Source organism: Lissotriton helveticus, chromosome 4_1, assembly GCF_964261635.1.
Source record: "Lissotriton helveticus chromosome 4_1, aLisHel1.1, whole genome shotgun sequence".
Lineage (NCBI taxonomy): Eukaryota > Metazoa > Chordata > Amphibia > Caudata > Salamandridae > Lissotriton > Lissotriton helveticus.
In genome coordinates, this window is record NC_136063.1 from 269,685,328 (window position 1) to 269,704,438 (window position 19,111).

General features: G+C 48.3%; 1 protein-coding gene across 3 annotated transcripts in view; it reads left to right on the forward strand.

Moving 5' to 3' along the window:
• ASAP1 (ArfGAP with SH3 domain, ankyrin repeat and PH domain 1) overlaps positions 1 to 19,111 on the forward strand; it is a 2,040,747-nt gene that overhangs the window by 1,490,802 nt on the left and 530,834 nt on the right. The window lies entirely within an intron of this gene.

Sequence of the window (19,111 nt, forward strand, 5' to 3'; positions counted from 1 at the left end):
ATAGGGTTGAAGTAGTGTCGGGTTTGCTGCGTTGATCCCGGTGATGCCTGAAACAAGAAGTTGCTGGCAGGCAGCCAGATGGAGGAGTCCGGTGGTTCCAAGGATGGAACTAGGAAGAAGGAAGTCCTGAAAAAGGAAGGGGACAGAGTCTTGGTCACTAGCCAGTGACGGTGCTGGAACCAGGAGGGAACCAGATGCTGTCGCCGCGTTCAGGTGGAAGAAGGGTCGCTTCTCTCTGTAGCTGCACGGACCAGGAGCTGTTCTTCACGACCAGGCTGGAGGCGCGAGCTGTCCCACGTAGTCTGCTGCTGTTGGCGGTGTCGGATCGTCGATCTGGACAACAGGCCTTGGCTAATGCAAGCCACGCGGTGGAACAAAGATGGCGTCTGGTGTGGACCAGGAGGGTCCGGGGTGCTTCTCTTTCACAAGGAAGTAAGGGCCTGTCTGGGGGACCAGACTAGCAGTGTCGAAATCTTCGGGTCGTCGTCTCAGAGGTCACTAGCCAGCCAGCAAGTGACCAGACAACAGGAAGGGCAGCAACCAGGCGAAAGGGCCCCACGCAGATCACGGGGATGCTGGGGGGCTGGTCTTTGGTGCAGGAGCTGCGTCGGTGTGGGGCTTCTCAGTTCCCAATGCACTCACTCGAGGAACCCTCGGGGGTAGTGCTGGAAGCGCTGTGCAGGTTTCTTCAAGATGGCCGTCTCCACGTTACTCGTCGCACCCACGGGTCCCAGCTGTGCTGTGGATGTGGGTAGAGGTCAGAGAGGTCTGGAGGTCCGGGTCTTGTCGAGCTGGGTCGTCGGATCCTGGGATGGAAGGACTTTGCAGCAAACCGCACAGGAGCTTGATGGTGCCTGCGAAGCAGGATGGTCACTCCCTGACCATAGGGGAGATTCTTCAGTCTTCTGGTGTCCAGGAGGTCGAAGGTCAAGAGTTCTTCGTGGAAGTTGTCAAGATTAATCTAACTGGGAATGGGACCAGCTCCTACCTTTATTCAGCTAAAGGGGGCTGCACTACGACTAGGTCCCTCCCCTGGGTGGGACCAGGAAGGGGGTGGTTACACGCCCTATCCTTTGTCCAGTTTCCCGCCAGAGCTGGGGCTGGAGTGCCCCAGCAACTGGTTGGAACCGGTGTATGCACAGGGCACCTTGTGTGCCCCAGGCATGTCTCATTCCTTTCAGCCTTGGCCTACCTAATACACAAAATCCTGTCTGGGGGTGGTGCTAGCACCCCCCAAGGCAGGAAACCCTTTGTCTGAGCCTCCCTTGCTGGAAGGACTCCCAGCAGCAGGAGGTCAGACTTGTGTCTGTGGTGGCAGCATCCATTTTGTGATGCTGAGGCTCGAGTTAACTTTAACCGGTGTTCACAGTTACAGACATGTCGTGTCCCTCTAGAAGGGTGGAATGCTAACCCCGTCGCCAGAATTGGTGAGGGGTTAGTATTCCAATTCGTATGACACCTTACTCGACATGTTTTGATAATGCTATGCCAAAGTTGGCATTTGACCGCGAGGTTCATAATGCACTTAAGAGTATATGGTATAGCGTTATCATGGAACAGCTATAAGGACTTGGTTCCGCAAGCTGCAAACGGGCTCAGCTCATGCCAGAGCACCATCTCACATAATTCCAAGCACTCTGCCTTCAGGATTGATAAGGCCTGCCATAGGAGTGACTGATAGGAATATATGTGTCCATTTTAGGGTTAGATATAGGAATACTATATCTAAAGCAAAGGGTGTTTACACCAACTTGCCCCAGCTGTCGTGCAGCCAGTTGTGTCAGATTTGGGTGGCCAGCCAGGGGTGGCATAATACATGCTGCAGCCCCTGGTAGGCCCTGGGTACACCTATGCCCTGGATAACTAAGGTATACTGTACAGGGACTGATAAGGTGGCCCAGTACCAATTGGTAAATGCACCTAAGGTACATGCTTGTCAATTTAGAGAGAGAACAGCTAGGCTGTGGGTCTGATTAGCAGGCCCACAGCCAGGGAAAGTCGTAAACCAGTGAAGCAAAAAGCAAAAATCTGGGGTGGCCATGGGATTGCAGACCCCACTCTCCTACATAACCCCCCCCCCCCAAACTTAGGGACATTAAACTAACCTTGACCAGGTGAATCTTCTTGTTCTAAGTGGAAGTACCTGGAGAGACCATCTGCATTACCATGGTCAGTTCCTGGGCGGTGCTCCACTGTAAAGTCCATCCCCTGTAGGGAAATGGACCACCTAAGAAGTTTGGGGTTTTCACCCTTCATTTGATTTAGCCATAAGAGGGGCTTATGGTCGGTCTGAATCTTGAAGAGAGTACCAAACAAGTATGGCCTCAACTTCTTCAGGGCCCAAACCACAGCAAAGGCCTCCCTCTCAATAGCTGACCAACGTTTCTCTCTAGGGGTCAGCCTTCTACTTATAAAAGCAATGGGCTGGTCATGACCATCAATATTCAGCTGAGATAGAACAGCTCCCACACCCAACTCAGAAGCATCTGTTTGGACAATGAAAGGTTTGGAGTAGTCTGGACTCTTGAGAATAGGTGCAGTGCACATGGCCTGCTTTAGGTCATCGAATGCCTTCTGACAGCTAACTGTCCTCTGAACTTTCTTTGGCATTTTCTTACTTGTCAGGTCATTAAGTGGAGTCACAATGGTTCCATAATTTCTGACAAATTTCCTATAGTAACCAGACAGGCCCAAGAAAGCTCTGACCTGTGTCTGGGTGGTTGGAGGAGCCCAGTCCTTTATGGTCTGGATTTTGCTCTCCAGAGGTTGAACTTGGCCTCCACCTACAAGGTGGCCCAAGTATAAAACTTGACTCTGCCCTATCTGGCACTTAGTAACCTTGATAGTGAGGCCTGCCTTTTGCAGGGCCTCCAAAACTTTCCTTAGGTGGATCAGGTGATCCTCCCAGGTGGAGCTAAAGACAGCAATATCATCTAGATATGCTGCACAAAAGTCATCCAACCCAGTGAGAACTTGGTTCACCAACCTTTGAAAAGTGGCAGGTGCATTTTTCAAACCAAAGGGCATCACCACAAATTGGTAATGACTTCCTGGGGTAGAAAATGCTGTCTTGGCCTTGGCATCCTCAGCTAACCTGATTTGCCAATAACCAGCTGTTAGGTCAAATGTACTTAAGAAAGTTGCAGAAGCCAACTTATCTATCAGTTCATCTGCCCTAGGTATTGGATGGGCATCTGTCTTAGTGACAGCATTGAGACCCCTGTAGTCTACGCAAAACCTCATCTCTCTCTTACCATCCTGGGTGTGAGGTTTAGGCACTAGAACTACAGGACTATCCCAAGGGCTCTCTGAGGGTTCAATGACTCCCAATTCCAACATCTTTTGTACTTCAGTTTTTATGCAGTCCCTGACGTGGTCAGGTTGCCTGTAGATTTTACTCTTTATAGGCAGACTGTCTCCAGTGTCCACCTCATGTGTGCACCAGTGTGTCTGACTGGGGGTCAGAGAAAACATTTGTCTGAAGGATTGAAGGACTTGCTTACAATCCTTTTGTTGATGCTCAGAGAGGCTGTCAGAAAAGACTACACCATCTACTGACCCATCATCAGGGTTCTGAGTGAGCAGGTCTGGGAGAGGGTCACTCTCTTCCACCTGTCCCTCATCTGTGGCCATGAGCAAGCCCATGTCCTCCCTGTCAACCAATGCTTTGAGCCTATTCACATGAAGTACTCTGTGAGGGCTCCTGGGAGTTCCCATGTCCACCAAGTAGGTGACTTCTCCCTTTTGCTCAATGATGATGTGGGGTCCAGACCATTTGTCTTGGAGAGCTGTTGGGTCCACTGGCTCCAACACCCACACCTTCTGTCCTGCATGGTAAACAGTTAGGACAGCCTTTTGGTCATGCCAAGCTTTTTGAAGTTCTTGGCTGGCCTCCAGGTTTTTAGATGCCTTCTCCATGTACTCTGCCATCCTGGAGCGGAGACCAAGTACATAGTCCACTATGTCAAGTTTAGGCTTTTTGAGAGGTAACTCCCATCCTTCCTTTACAAGACATAGGGGTCCTCTTACAGGATGTCCAAACAAAAGCTCAAAAGGGCTGTAACCAACCCCCTTCTGTGGGACCTCTCTGTAAGCAAACAGAAGGCAGAGTAAAAGGATGTCCCATCTTCGCCTAAGCTTCTCAGGTAACCCTTTTATCATCCCTTTGAGGGTCTTGTTGAATCTTTCAACAAGCCCATTGCATTGTGGGTGATAGGGTGTGGTGAATTTGTAATTTACACCACACTCCTTCCACATAGCAGTCAAGTATCCTGACATGAAGTTTGCACCCCTGTCAGAGACAACCTCCTTAGGAAACCCCACTCTGGAGAAAACTCCAACCAGGGCCCTAGCCACCACAGGAGCTGTAGTGGTCCTAAGGGGAATCGCTTCTGGATACCTGGTGGCATGATCCACTACCACCAGTATAAATCTGTGCCCAGATGTTGTTGGGAGTTCCATTGGTCCAACAATGTCAATCCCCACTCTTTCAAAGGGAACCCCCACCACAGGTAGTGGTATAAGGGGGGCCTTTGTGGTGCCACCTGATTTGCCATTGGCTTGGCAGGTGACACATGAGCGACAAAACTCCTTAGTGTCCTCAGACATGTGAGGCCAGTGAAAGTGTGGGGCAAGCCTGTCCCAAGTCTTGTTCTGGCCTAAGTGACCTGCAAGGTGAATCTCATGGGCTAAGGTGAGAAGGAAACCTCTCAGAGACAAGGGGATGACCAGCCTTCTGGTAGCACCAGGCTTGGGGTCTCTTGCCTCAGAGTATAGGAGTCCATCGTCCCAATATACCTTATGGGCACCTGTAGCATTCCCTGCAGCCTCAGCAGCAGCCTGCTGTCTGAGGGGTTCAAGAGAGGAACAGTCTAACTGGGCCTGCCTCAAGTCTGCCCTGGAAGGTCCCCCTGTCCCAAGAAACTCAACCTGTTCAGGCTCAAGCTCTTCTAGGACAGTTCCTTCTGGGGTCTTGGGGTCAGTCTCCTGAGAGAGCTGATCCTCCACCTGAGGCAGGGGGGAAGGGTCAACCTTACCCCTACTGCTCTTTCTCTTGGGTAGTGTCTGGTCCATTCTTCCAGGATCCAGCACTAGTTCAGCTGGGCATTTCTTGGCCTGTGACCTAGTCACAGCAAGGACATGTGCTGACAAACCTAACATTTCCACATGAGTCCTATACTCCACATCTGACCATAGGGAGAATTCCAAATCATTGCCCAAAAGACAGTCCACTGGGAGGTCTGAACTAACAACAACCCTTTTGAGGCCATTTACCCCTCCCCAGGAGAAATTAACAAGTGCCATACTATGGGAGGTAGTGGCATTGCTAGCATTGGTCACCAGGTAGTCTGAACCTAGTATTACCTGGTCAGGGTCCACAAAGTTTGGTGTCACCATAGTGACACTGGCACAAGTGTCCCTGTAGGCCTGAGCCATTTTTCCATTGATTAAAGGCGTTTGCCTGTACTTGCCCAGAGTACTGGGACTTATTGTAGGGGTCATATCCATGTCCCCAGTACAAACAAGAACTGCCTGAGTAGGTATCCTGACTAAGTCAGAACCTGCCTCAGTTCCCAGGGTTAACCCCACTATAGCCTTGGGAGGATTACTACCACTACTAACTGTACTAGGGGGTGCAGATGCCTTAGGGGCAGTAGTGGTAGGAGTTGAGCCTTTCTTGGTGCACTCACTAAACCAGTGAGTATTACTTTTACAGTACCATGGTTTCCTCTGACCATTGTTTCCTCTGACCATTATTCTTCTTCTTTTGGGAATTCTGGGAATTCTGGGACCCACCCTCTTTAGATTGTTGGGGCCCTGTTGAAGACTTCTGGTCATTTTGCTTATTCTCATTACCCTTGGGGTCTGCTTTCTTTTGGCCACCACCCTGGTTCTGGTTCTGCTGCTTGACCCTTGTCCTGACCCATCTGTCTGCCTTCATTCCCAATTCTTGGGGAGAGGTCAGATCTGAGTCAATAAGGTGCTGATGCAACAACTGATTTTGACAATTATTTAAGATTTGTTCTCTCATAATTAGATTATACAATCCTGTGTAATCAGTAACTTTACTTCCTAGTAACCAGCCTTCAAAAGCCTTAGTGGCACAATCAACAAAGTCAGCCCAATCCTGAGACTGAATTTTCTGGGTGTCTCTGAACAGCAACCTGTACTGTTCAGTTGTTAAGCCAAACCCATCAATCAGTGTATTCTTCAGGACTTGGTAATTGTTAGCATCCTCAGCTCTAGTAGTGAGGAGCTTATCTCCACCTTTACCTTCAAAGGAGAGCCACAATATAGCTGCCCACTGACTCTGGGGGATGCACTGGACAGTGCAGGCCCTCTCCAAAGCAGTCATCCATTTGTGGATGTCATCCCCTTGTTTAAAGGGGGGCACTATCTTACTCAGGTGTCTAGTATCAAAACTCCTGTCTTTATCCTTAGGGATATTGCTGCCACCAGTGGGGGCTACCCCACTCAACTGTTGCTCTCTAGCAAAGGCAAGCTTCTCCTTGGCAAGGGCAAGTTCTTCCCTCTGGATCCTCAGATTAGCCTGTTTCATCCTTGCTTCATGTTCTCTTCTCTGAGGGGAAGTCATTCTCCTCTGGGGAGAAGTCATTCTCCTCTGAGCAGAGGCATGAGAGTGCACAGATCTATTGGAGTCCCTAGAATGAGACCTATCTCTTCTAACTCCAAAGTTAGGCCTGCTTAGGGTCAGTACTGGGGGTCCCCCAGATCCTTCCCTATGTAGGTCTAAGTTGGCCCTTGTAAGTCTGCTGACTAGCTCAGGACCATTGTCTGCCTCACCCTCAGAAAGAACCTCTTCATCCTCCTCCTCCTCTACTTCCTCAGTTTCAGGGAGGTCAGGATCACCACGGGTACCTTCTAAGGCTGGCATGTTCCCATCTGTATGAGTAGCTTTCCTAGCATCATATGTCTCTAAGAGACCTAACAGAAAGGGAGTGGTAGGGTTAGAACCCTGTTTCAATTTCCTGGAGGTACACAATTGTCTCATCTCCTGGAAACTGAGAGCTGCATATCTGGAAAGGACCTGTGGAGGGTCTGTGGACTCTCCATGGGTAGACATGCTTCTAGTGTGGTGTAAGTGATGCACCTACCTACACTATGGGTTTACCTACTGATCCCTTGCTAGAGTTGTAGTCAGGGTCTGCTAAGCCCTGTTACACTACAACAGCTGGTTCAGTAGAACTCAGAGTATTTCTAAGCTTGTTATATGTACCTAGGTACCTTATGTGATCTTTCAAGTGATATTACAAGATTATATTTGGTAAAACAACAGCAAGCTCAAATCCCAACCGCTGCACACCAATGTGAGAAGTTGGCCTGATATATGATGCTCACTAGTTCTAGTGATCACCTTGTATCAGTCCAAACAACCCCTTATGGTGATTGGTTGTAAGTCAACCTTATAGACCAGCTATCCTAGGAGCGTGGACAAAAGCAGTCTTTAGGCTAAACTCTTTTGGCATGTGAAGCCAGCTGTTTTACCACAATATAACCCCTTGAATACCAGATGAAAGGACACCACACAGGTTGTTATGAAAATAAAAGGATATTTATTAACTAACATACACCTCTGAACTCTTTATGAGGTCAGAGGGCTAAGCACATGACAATACTACAAAAGAAATACGAGTTCGCACAATATTTACACGAGTGCCTTAGGGGCACGACAAACCATATACTCAAAACAATGGAATGCGAGGAAAGAAAGTACTGTAAGGAGATCCAGAGGCTGGAGCATCGGTGGGACTACGCTATGAACTAGGTAAGTACGGAGCAGGAGGCCCACGGGACTCACGTGCAGAGTGGAAACTCTCAAGCGGGATGCGTACCAACGTCTATGGATGCTACAGTTTACAAAGTTACGGATTCCGGACGAACCCGGCTGGATGGAGGGAAAACAACAGTGGACCTGGACACTAGGATAGTGAACACAGACTTCAGCACCTAGAAGCTTTAGTTACCTAACCCACAGGCTGCGGGTGCATAGGGTTGAAGTAGTGTTGGGTTTGCTGCGTTGATCCCGGTGATGCCTGAAACAAGAAGTTGCTGGCAGGCAGCCAGATGGAGGAGTCCGGTGGTTCCAAGGATGGAACTAGGAAGAAGGAAGTCCTGAAAAGGAAGGGGACAGAGTCTTGGTCACTAGCCAGTGACGGTGCTGGAACCAGGAGGGAACCAGATGCTGTCGCCGCGTTCAGGTGGAAGAAGGGTCGCTTCTCTCTGTAGCTGCGCGGACCAGGAGCTATTCTTCACGACCAGGCTGGAGGCACGAGCTGTCCCACGTAGTCTGCTGCTGTTGGCGGTGTCGGATCGTCGATCTGGACAACAGGCCTTGGCTAATGCAAGCCACGCGGTGGAACAAAGATGGCGTCTGGTGTGGACCAGGAGGGTCCGGGGTGCTTCTCTTTCACAAGGAAGTAAGGGCCAGTCTGGGGGACCAGACTAGCAGTGTCGAAATCTTCGGGTTGTCGTCTCAGAGGTCACTAGCCAGCCGGCAAGTGACCAGACAACAGGAAGGGCAGCAACCAGGCAAAAGGGCCCCACGCAGATCACGGAGATGCTGGGGGGCTGGTCTTTGGTGCAGGAGCTGCGTCGGTGTGGGGCTTCTCAGTCCCCAATGCACTCACTCGAGGAACCCTCGGGGGTCGTGCTGGAAGCGCTGTGCAGGTTTCTTCAAGATGGCCGTCTCCACGTTACTCGTCGCACCCACGGGTCCCAGCTGTGCTGTGGATGTGGGTAGAGGTCAGAGAGGTCTGGAGGTCCGGGTCTTGTCGAGCTGGGTCGTCGGATTCCGGGATGGAAGGACTTTGCAGCACACCGCACAGGAGCTTGATGGTGCCTGCGAAGCAGGATGGTCACTCTCTGACCATAGGGGAGATTCTTCAGTCTTCTGGTGTCCAGGAGGTCGAAGGTCAAGAGTTCTTCTTGGAAGTTGTCAAGATTAATCTAACTGGGAATGGTACCAGCTCCTACCTTTATTCAGCTAAAGGGGGCTGCACTACGACTAGGTCCCTCCCCTGGGTGGGACCAGGAAGGGGGGTGGTTACACCCCCTATCCTTTGTCCAGTTTCCCGCCAGAGCTGGGGCTGGAGTGCCCCAGCAACTGGTTGGAACCGGTGTATGCACAGGGCACCTTGTGTGCCCCAGGCATGTCTCATTCCTTTCAGCATTGGCCTACCTAATACACAAAATCCTGTCTGGGGTGGTGCTAGCACCTCCCAAGGCAGGAAACCCTTTGTCTGAGCCTCCCTTGCTGGAAGGACTCCCAGCAGCAGGAGGTCAGACTTGTGTCTGTGGTGGCAGCATCCATTTTGTGATGCTGAGGCTCGAGTTAACTTTAACCGGGGTTCACAGTTACAGACATGTCGTGTCCCTCTAGAAGGGTGGAATGCTAACCCCGTCGCCAGAATTGGCGAGGGGTTAGTATTCCAATTCGTATGACACCTTACTCGACATGTTTTGATAATGCTATGCCAAAGTTAGCATTTGACCGCGAGGTTCATAATGCACTTAAGAGTATATGGTATAGCGTTATCATGGAACAGCTTTAAGGACTTGGTTCCGCAAGCTGCAAACGGGCTCAGCTCATGCCAGAGCACCATCTCACATAATTCCAAGCACTCTGCCTTCAGGATTGATAAGGCCTGCCATAGGAGTGACTGATAGAAATATATGTGTCCATTTTAGGGTTAGATATAGGAATACTATATCTAAAGCAAAGGGTGTTTACACCACCTTGCCCCAGCTGTCGTGCAGCCAGTTGGGTCAGATTTGGGTGGCCAGCCAGGGGTGGCATAATACATGCTGCAGTCCCTGGTAGGTCTCGTTACACCTATGCCCTGGATACCTAAGGTATACTGTACAGGGACTGATAAGGTGGCCCAGTACCAATTGGTAAATGCACCTAAGGTACATGCTTGTCAATTTAGAGAGAGAACAGCTAGGCTGTGGGTCTGATTAGCAGGCCCACAGCCAGGGAAAGTCGTAAACCAGTGAAGCAAAAAGCAAAAATCTGGGGTGGCCATGGGATTGCAGACCCCACTCTCCTACACCTCTCAGGTGCTCATGACGAGCAGAGCTCGTCATGACCACACCCGTTTTTATTACAGCCCAGCACTGCAGGAGAATCGCTCCAGCAGTCATGAGGCTAAGGGCAGCGACCCGTCGGACAAAACACCTCTTCACCTGAGCCTCCCAGCCCGGGTCCATGTAAACCAACAGTTTCCCTGTGCTCCAGAGATCCTCAGAGCTGAGCCCCCTTTAGGTTCTGCTAGGCTTGTCCCTAAGTCCTCGCTTGCAACCTTTCTTTCCACAGGTACTACTTCATAGATTTAAATGGGTAGCATTTGAGGCTTCCATTGCAATCAACACCTGTTCACACGGACACACCAAGGCAGGTAAATCTGAACTGTTGGTGATTCGTTGGACCTTGGCCTCTAAGCACCTAAAGTCCAGGAGAGTAACCCTGAGAATGATTTGTAAGTGTACCTAGGCAGTGATTGTTTCTCCCATAGGATAACATTACCGCGTTCAAGGCTCATGCCTCAAATCTGACAAATATGATGTTCGAGACATATGAACTGTAGATCGCATACTTTTGCATAGATCGCCATCTGGTGTTGGGCTCGGATGTTTGCACTTTGTTATTGTAGAAGTCTGTGTAGTCAGGAGATAGGTGACTCCTCCTCTGATTAGGTGTGTGCATGGGCATTGACTCCATCCTTATTTTGTTTTTGCCACCTTCTGGTTTGGATGCAATTTGCTGCTCTCCGGGTCGATGTTGTTTCGATTCCCCTTTGACGCGCAAAACTCTCACTGATCGACAGTATTGTTTTGATCATGATCTCCCTCGACGCTTATCCAGTTCCAAAGAACTTTTCAAGTCAGGTCTTCGACGTGGGCCATTCGGCCGTTCAGCGCCATCAACCAGCATAGGAAAGCTCTTAAAACCTGGTGTTTCAGTAAAGCCTACCAGTAAGTTCCTGTCACCTTGTTGACTCAGCTAGATATTGAGCTAGGCGCCTTGACGCCAACTGGGCTAAGTTGCGCGGTTATAAATCATATTTCATTCATTCATTCATATGGAAAGGACTCCATTTAAAAAATGCAAATGTGGGGCTAAATTCCCACAAACAGATCTCCACGAGGTCTGCAACCTTTGTCTCTCGTCAGAACATGAGAGTCGACACTGTCAGGCATGTGACTCTTTCAGGTCTAAGAAGACCATACGTGATTGCTGGGCTCGACATCACGAAATGTCCAGATCAACAGTTTTGGCGCCGGAAGACATCTTCGAGGCAGGCACCAAAGATTCGGAACCAGAGACAGGAGATGAACAGGCCAGCGTCTCCGAAGCCGACGATTCTGACTCAGAAGACCAGACTATTACCCCAGGTCAATGGAGCATGAGTACTGACGTCGACGCCCCGACCCCGAAAACACAAGAGGCTCCGGTAACACCTTCACCTTCTTTGGGTCTAGGTCGACACTAAGACAAGTCTTCATAAGCCCCGCCTCCGGGCCCGGCTCCGAAAACACAAAGCCTTCAGGCAGCTCAGGATTGCCACACCACGGTGCTGAATAACCATCTTCGGCACGAAACATAAAACCAAGGTCCCTTCGACCCCAGAATTTTCGGCACCTAAACCAAAACCAAAAGTAACAGACTCTTCGGCACCGAAGCAAATTCAACCCAAGTTCTCGGAGCCGAAAAAAACAACAAAATTCTCGTAGTCGAAAACTCCACCTAAGCAAAAGGATACAAAAACCCCTCCTAAAGCTAAGGAAGACAGGCCAAAACACCACTTGGAGCCGAAGTCCTCGGCGCCAAAAAAAGACAGCGGATCTAAAGAACTTTTCCATCCAGATTCACCGGATCCTAAGCAAAAAACACTCCATACTGGCCACGTCACCTCCATACCACCTAAAAAGAAAAAATTGGATACCTCAGAAACTCCTGAGATACCCTCCAAGAAAAAAGACTCCTCAACCTCACCCATGAGGCCTTTCTCTCCACCTCCACAATCATCAAACATTATACCCTATCCAGCACACTCTCCAGTGCCTCCTCTTTCACCTGCACCACAAGAGGATAATGAGGATATAGGAGGGGAGGAAAGACCCACATCACACAGATACTGATGATGACACACACAGCACCCCACCTCATGACTTTTTGGACGACTACAATGTCCCAGATGTGTCTGAGCCAGATGTATATCCCTCTAGACCATCCCCACTAGATGATAATGTAGGATTTGTGCAACTGATAAATAGAACTGCAGAAAACGATGGGGTTCAACTCCATTCAGACCCTCTAGAGGAGGATTTTTTATTAGAGATATTCTCCCAGCCACAAAAAACTATAAATACTTTCCCTATGATCAAGTGGATGATTAAACATGCCCCTGAGGTTTTTAAAGATCCTGTCAGGGCTAGGGTGCTTAATCCTAGGATTGAGAAAAAATACAAGCCAGCTCCAAGCGATCCAGCTTACATCAGAGGTCAACTCTCTCTGTACTCATTGGTAGTGGCAAATGCCCGCAAAAGGGCAAATTCCCAAACCACGGGTGATGCCCCCGACAAAGAATCCAAGCTCCTAGACGCATCAGGTAAAAGGGTTGCATCCCAGGTATCAAACTTCTGCCGCATTGCTAACTCACAAGCTTTACTTGCAAGATACAACAGGGCTCTCTATAATGAACTTGAAAAACTCATGCAACATCTTCCAGATGAGTACAAGACCAAAGCAAATGTTTTCATACAAGAGGGAAAGTTAATCACGAACACCTCAATAAAATGTGCCCTGGATGCTGCAGATACAGCATTCCGCGCAATTAATACAAGCATGTTATTACGTAGACCTGCATGGCTACGCATATCGGGCTTTAAGCAAGAGGTGCACTCTACCATCCTCAATCAACCCTTAGATCAGGAACACTTGTTTGGACCCACTGTGGACACATCATTAGAAAAGATGAAAAAGGACACAGATACAGCCAAATCCGTGGGGGCTCTACAAGCAACAACTAGTAGAGGTTCGATTTGTCGCTTCTCTTATAGGGCCACCTCCAAGTCCACTGGTACAGACACTTCTTCCACTTCTCAAAGCCCCACTCAAACTTCCCCTAACAGAGGATATTTTAGAGGGACTTACAGAGGCAATAACAACAGGGGCACAGGACGTGGTTCTAATACTAGCAACTCCCCCCACACAAAACGGTGACTTTCCTCCACTCCCCACAGACCACTCCACTCCAGTCGGGGTAGGACTATCACAGTTCCTACCTGTCTGGAATTCCAAAACCACAAACAAGTGGGTACGACAAATTATCCAGTATGGTTACTGCCTGGAACTTACTAACACCCCCCCCCCCCACACACACACACATACCTCCCAAACAACGTCCAATGTCCACAGAACATCTAACGCTTCTCAAGCAAGAGGTTCTCTCTCTCTTGCAAAAACATGCAATAGAACTGGTTCTCCTACACCAGCAAGGCACAGGGGTTTTACTCCCTTTATTTCCTTATTCCCAAAAAGGACGTCTCTCTCAGGCCAATATTAGACCTCAGACCTTTAAACCTGTAAGTACAATCTGACCACTTTCACATTGTCACGCTACAACAGGTCCTCCCACTGCTCCAACAAGGCGATTTCATTGCCACTAAATCTCAAGGACGGCTACTTACACATTCCTATTCACCCTGCTCACAGGAGATACCTAAGGTTCATGGTGGACGGACAACTCAAAGTCCTTCCATTCCGGTCACAACAGCCCCCAGAGTCTTCACAAAATGTCTTGCAGTGGTAGCAGCCCATTTAAGAAGACCACACGTTCATGTGTTTCCTTACCTAGATGATTGGCTCATAAAAGCCAAGTCACGCAGCAGTTGTGTACAACATCCACACAACTCAATCCAGCTGCTGCACAACTTAGGATTCACAAAAAACCTCACCAAGTCACATCTCCAACCATCCCACCCCCAACAGTATCTAGGTGCAACAGTAAGGGTTCACAATAAACCTCATCAAGTCACATCTCCAACCGTCCACACCCAACAGTATCTTGGTGCAACAGTAGATACTTCCAAAGCCCTAGCATACCTCAATCCAGCCAGGATAGCTAGTATGAAAGACCTTATAACAGAATTTCAACCGCAACACTCACTACCAGCTCGAGTGCTCATGCAGTTAATGGGAATGATGGCCTCTTGCATTTTAAATGTCCCTTACGCAAGACTCCAAATGCGTCCGTTACAATAATGTCTAGCACAACGAAACCAAGCTCAAGGTCATCTTCCAGATCTGGTGTAGACAGCCGCACATATCCCTCTCTGGAATGGTGGAACACACAAAATCTTTCCAAAGAGGCCGTTCTTAGACCATGTTCCACAAATAGTACTAACAGCAGACACATCGCTCACCGGCTGGGGAACTTATCTCTTGAACCACACCATTCAAGGTTAGTGGACCCCTCAACAAAAACTCCTCCACATCAATCACCTGGAGTTACTAGCCATATTTCTTGCCCTAAAGTCTTTTCAGAAACATCTGCTAAGCAAAACTGTCCTCGTCCGGACGACATGACAGCAATGTACTATATACAAAAACAGGGGGGGGGGGGACACTCTCTGCAGCTATCACGCCTAGCACAGAACATTTGGAGATGGGCCATTCCTCAAAAGATATACCTCTTATCAGAGCATCTACCTGGGATGCACAATCAAATTGCGGATTTGCTCAGTCGTCAACAACAGCAGATTCACGAATGGGAACTTCATCTGCAAGTTCTTGTTCCATTTTTTCAAATGTGGGGCCACCCAGACATAGATCTGTTCGCAACACATTTAAACACATAATGCCCAAACTGCGCCTCCAGGTATCGACACCCATTGTCCAAAGGTAATGCGATATGGATGAACTGGTCAGGCAGATTTGCATACGCTTTTCCACCTCTCCCGCGCATTCCGTTACTGGTGCGCAAACTCAAGCAACAGTCTCTCACAATGATCCAGGTTGCTCCAACATGGGCCCGACAACCATGGTTCACGACACTGCTAGAACTCTCAGTAGTTCCGCACCAAAAACAGCACCTCTCCCCAAAGCATCTAACACAGAACCATGGAGAGATAAGACATCCAGAACCATCTTAACTGAACCTAGCAATCTGGCTCGTGACGTCTTATAGTTTGCTTAACTCAATCTCCCACCAGACTGTATGAACATCATTAAAGAAGCTAGACGCCTACCACTAGGGCATGCTATACAGCTAAATGGAAAAGATTTGTTATTTACTGCAATAACAACACAATCAATCCACTAGATGCTTCAACTCAAAACATTATCTGTTATCTTCTGCATTTACAAAGATGTAATCTGGCATACACATTTATATGATTGCATTTTGCTGCTATAAATAGCAGCTTACTTACAAAGCAGGCAACACTTATCATTGTTTAGGGTACCTCCCATCAAAGCATTCATGGAATGCCTTAAAAGAATAATTCCTCCCAGAATTCCCAGAAAAAGAAGGCCTGTCAGGGAAAGGAGAATTGGCTCCGCCCCCTGGTACACTCCCGAACTTAAGGTCCTCAGAACCTCATGCAAAAGATTGGAACGTGCATGGAGGAGAGAGCGATCGGAAGATAGTCTGGAAGTTTACAAGAGAGAGATGAGGAAATATAAAAACGCGCTGAAGGATACCAAAAGGAACTTCTTTAACGATAGGATCGAGAATGCTAACAACTTACCAGGTGAATCCTTTAAAATTTTTAAGGAACTACTTAAAGCCCCGGTCCCGCCGGTCGTATATGACAACCCTAAAGAAAAATGTGAAGAACTGGCCTATTTCTTTAACTCTAAAATAGAGAAGATCCTATCCTCACTGCCTGCGACCCCCTTGAGTCTGGAATTAGATGCCAGTCCTGTAATTGGCCCTGTGGAGCTCTCCTCCTTCGGTCCTTTCTCTGAGGAGGAGGTTACAAAAATTCTGAAGGAGATGAAGAGTGGATCCCCTAGTGATCCTGCTCCCATGAAATATCTCAAATTAGTTGCAGACACCCTGGCTACTCCACTCACTGACCTGATCAATCTTTCACTCTCTCAGGGCATAGTTCCCCAGAGATGGAAAAAGGCAGTGGTGAAAGCACTTCTGAAAAAGCCGGGATTGGATTCTTCGAATCTTGCCAACTTCAGACCAATTTCACTGCTACCCGGTTTTTCAAAAGTTGCAGAGAAGTTGGTTAACCGTCAGCTCTCTTGTCACCTAGAGTCATACCATCTGTTGGGAGACTCCCAGACTGGCTTCCGTCCCGGACAGGGGACGGATACGGCCCTGCTGGCAGTAGTGGAGGAAGCGAGGAGCATTCTAGATACAGGAGGGTCAGTGGCAGTAATCATCCTGGACTTGAGTGCTGCCTTTGATACCGTAAGTCATCAGGTACTCCTCCACCGCCTGTCAGAGGTGGGTGTGTCTGGGATGGCCCTTAAATGGCTGGAGTCCTTTCTCGCTAATCGCGTCTACCAAATCTGGGAAGCGGCAGAGCAGTCGACCCCGTTCCCTCTTCAATGTGGAGTCCCGCAGGGCTCATCTTTGAGCCCTACCTTATTTAAGATATATATGACTCCGCTTGAAGGAGTGGTTGCCCCTTCGGGAGTGAAGATTATCAGTTATGCTGATGATACTCAGCTGGTGGTAGGCCTCACCCAGCTGGCGGAACAACCTGAAGTTCTTCATGACTGCCTGGCAAAGATCCATCGTTGGATGTCCCACTCTGCTTTGAAGCTCAATGGGGAAAAAACAGAGCTGATGCTCCTGGGTAAGTCCAGTCCTTCCAGTATGGCTAGCTGTTGGCCCCGGTCCCTGGGTGATCCACCATCTCCCAAGAAGGAGATCAAGACCTTGGGAGTTTGGTTGGAGGAAGATCTGTCCTTTAGAACCCACGCCAGGAAGACCGCTGGGACTTGTTTTGGCCTGCTGCGGTCAGCCCGCAAGGTGTTGCCATTGCTCCCTGATTCAGCAAGGAAGCTACTGATTCGTGGCTTAATCTTGTCGAGGCTCGACTATGGCAACGCATTGTTTCTTGGTGCTCCTGAAGCGACTTTTAAAACTCTTCAGCAAGTACAAAACGCAGCCGCCAGACTGTTGTTGGATGTTCCCAGAAGGCATTCAGCTGCCCCAGCTCTGAAAACGCTGCACTGGCTCCCTGTGAAGGAGCGGGTGAAGTTTAAGGCGTTATGCACTGCTCACAGAATTCTGCATGGTAGGGGCCCCCCTATTCTTTCTAGTATGGTACGTCCCTATAAGCCCACTCGTCCCCTGCGGTCGGATCATGGACATCGTCTGCAGTCTACCAGAGTAAGGAAGGCTCGCTCGGGGGGCAGGCGCTTCTCAGTGCAAGTGGCGACGCTATGGAATTCCCTGCCCCTTAAGATCCGCTCAGAGCCCAGGATCTTACTATTTAGGAAACTTCTTAAGACTCACTTGTTTCCAGTGTAGTGTGTTAGGCCTTGCTTTTCCGTCTTATCTGTCTCGCGCCGGGATGCTCATGGGTGACTGAGCGCGTTATAAATTTTGTATAAATAAATAATTCCACCCTCTCAAGTATGGAATTTAAATGTTGTCCTTACTTGGCTTATGAGTATCCCATTTGAACCTTTACATAAATGTGAATTGTAATTCCTCACATGGAAACTGGCTTTCCTTGTGGCTATCACATCTCTCAGAAGAGTAAGTGAACTCCAGGCATTAACCATACAAGAACCATTTTTGCAAATACATCACACCAAAGCGGTTCTTAGGACAAACCCTACATTCTTACCTAAAGTAGTTTCAGCTTTCCACCTTAATCAGTCTGTTGAGCTCCCAGTATTTTTTCCTCAACCAGACTCAGTAGCTGAACGGGCTCTTCATACTCTTGACGTCAAAAGAGCTATACTTTACTATAGTGAAAGGATAAAAAGTTGCAGGAAAACTAAACTTTTCGTAGCTTTCTCACCACCACATAAAGGCAATCCTATATCAAAAGCTGGAATTGCCAGGTGGATCGTTAAATGCATTCAAATATGCTACCAAAAAGCAAAACGTACCTTATCCATTCCCCCTAAAGCACATTCCACACGCAAAATAGAGGCATCCATGTAATTCTTAGGAAACATCCCCATGGATGACATTTGCAAAGCCGCAACATGGTTCACACCGCTCACTTTCACAAAACACTACTGTGTAGATGTGAGGCAAAACAACAAGCTAGTGTGGGCCAGACAGTACGAAGAACACTTTTTCAAACTACTGCAATGCATACAGGTTGCCACCTCTAACAGGGGAACTGCTGTATAGTCTATGCAAAAGTATGTGATCTATAGCTCATATGCCTCGAACGGAAAATGCTACTTACCAGTATGCATCTGTTCTTGACATGTAGAGCTTTAGATCCGCATTACCTCACCCGCCTCCCAGGACACCTATATGGGTTGCAGTACTATCTTACTTAAATGCATTACACATGGACATCTTTCTATTTCTAACTAACTCCATCATCACTCTTCATGGCAAAACAATCTGAGGTTGGAGTCGATGCCCATGCACACTACTAACCAGAGGAGGAGTCACCTATCTCGTGACTACAAAGACTTTTACAAAAACAAAGTGCAAACATCCGAGCCCAACACCAGATGGCGATCTATGCAAAAGTATGCGGATCTACAGCTCTACATGCCAAGAACAGATGCATACTGGTAAGTAGCATTTTCCTTTCTACTGTTTTAATTGTAAAATACTATACCGTCTAACGTATTTACATGATTCTGATGATCTCGGTGTCTAAAATTGTATTAAAACCTGTGTTATTTTTCTAAATTGATCTTGAGTTTCTTCTTCAGTGTCAAATATATTGACTCTGTGTATAACAAATGCTTAACACTACCCTCAGATAAGTCAAAGCTGCAAGTCCACCCTACCACAAATAGAGCACTTGAAATTATTAATTTAAGTCATGTAAGCCAATAAGGGTTGTCTGGACCTTCTGCATAGTGTACCTCATTACGGTACACTACGTAGAAGCCAGCTTTGTACATTGGTGGATCAGC